Source organism: Gossypium raimondii, chromosome 12 (assembly GCF_025698545.1).
Source record: "Gossypium raimondii isolate GPD5lz chromosome 12, ASM2569854v1, whole genome shotgun sequence".
Taxonomy (NCBI): domain Eukaryota; kingdom Viridiplantae; phylum Streptophyta; class Magnoliopsida; order Malvales; family Malvaceae; genus Gossypium; species Gossypium raimondii.
The window spans coordinates 21481566-21483132 of record NC_068576.1 but is presented as its reverse complement, the minus strand read 5'-3'; positions in this window follow the sequence as shown (position 1 = coordinate 21483132).

Sequence of the window (1567 nt, the reverse complement as noted above, 5' to 3'; positions counted from 1 at the left end):
GATCAAGGTGATCAAGCAAGTTGTAGTTCCTTTTTCCATTGGCAAGTATATATATGAAGTGCTTCGTGATGTTGTTTCCATGAATGCTGGGCATCTTTTGCATCATCTAATGACACCAAAGCAAGTCTACAAAGATCAGATTCATTTGAAAGAAAAGAGTGAAAAAATAAAATCAAAAGAAAAGAAAAGAATGATGAGAGTGAAAAAGAAAAGAGCAACAAAAAGAAAAAAAGAGTTTGAGGTAAAATCAAAAGAAATCAAGAGAAAAGAGGAGAAATAAATTGAAAAAGGGAGTTTTTATGTCAATGAGAGAGAGATTAAGAGAACTCTAGTTCTTAAACATCCATTGCTTGTACTTGTGTACAAGGAAGCCTTGTTTAATACTAACGAACTCGATGAGACTTTGCCATCTTCTATTGTTTAATTGTTACAAGAATTCCAAGATGTCTTTCCTGATGATGTGCCGAATGGATTACCACCCCTTTGAGGAATTGAGCACCAAATTGACTTTATTCCTGGTGCCATTATAGCAAATCGACTGACATATCGAAGCAATCCTGAAGAAACTGATGAGTTGTAAAGACAAGTTGAAGCATTAATGGAGAAAGGTTACATTTGTGAGAGTCTAAGTCCTTGTTCCGTACCTATGTTGTTGGTTTTAAAGAAAGATGGTACGTGGCGTATGTGTGTCAATTGCTGAGCTATTAATAAGATAACTATTAAATATAGGTATTCGATACCTTGACTCGATGACATGTTGGACGAGTTGAGTGGTTCGTGCATTTTTTCTAAGATTGATTTGAAAAGCGGCTACCACCAGATTTGAATGTGAGAAGGAGATGAGTGGAAGACAGCCTTCAAAATTAAATATGGTTTGTATGAGTGGTTAGTCAAGCCATTTGGCTTAACTAACATACCAAGTACTTTCACGAGGTTGATGAATCATGTGTTGCGACACTTCATTGGTAAATTTTGTGTTGTCTATTTTGACGATATTTTGATTTATAGTAAGAATTTAAATGAACATGTGCAACACTTAGGTTCGATTTTAGAGGTTTTACACAGGGAGAAGTTATTTTCTAATCTTAAGAAATGCTAATTTTGTACTGAAAAACTTGTTTTCTTAGGTTTTGTAGTGACTTCCAAAGGCCTTGAAGTTGATCAAGAAAAGGTGAGTGCTATTCGAGATTGGCCAAGACTGACAAGTGTAAGTCAAGTTAGAAGCTTTCATGGACTAGCTAGCTTCTATTGAAGGTTCGTTAAGAATTTTAGTACTTTGGTCGCACCTTTAACTGGAGTCATTAAAAAGATACTGAACTTCCATTAGGGAGATGAGTAAGAAAAGTCCTTTAATTTGATAAAAGAACAACTCACCAATGCTTCGTTATTAGCTTTACCTGATTTTACTAAAACCTTTGAAGTTGAGTGTGATGCTTCAGGTTTAGGCATTGGCGCTATGTTGATGCAAGAAGGATGTCCTGTGGCATACTTTAGCGAGAAGTTGAATGGTGCTACTTCGAATTACCCGACTTATGACAAAGAAATACATGCCTTAGTACGAGCATTG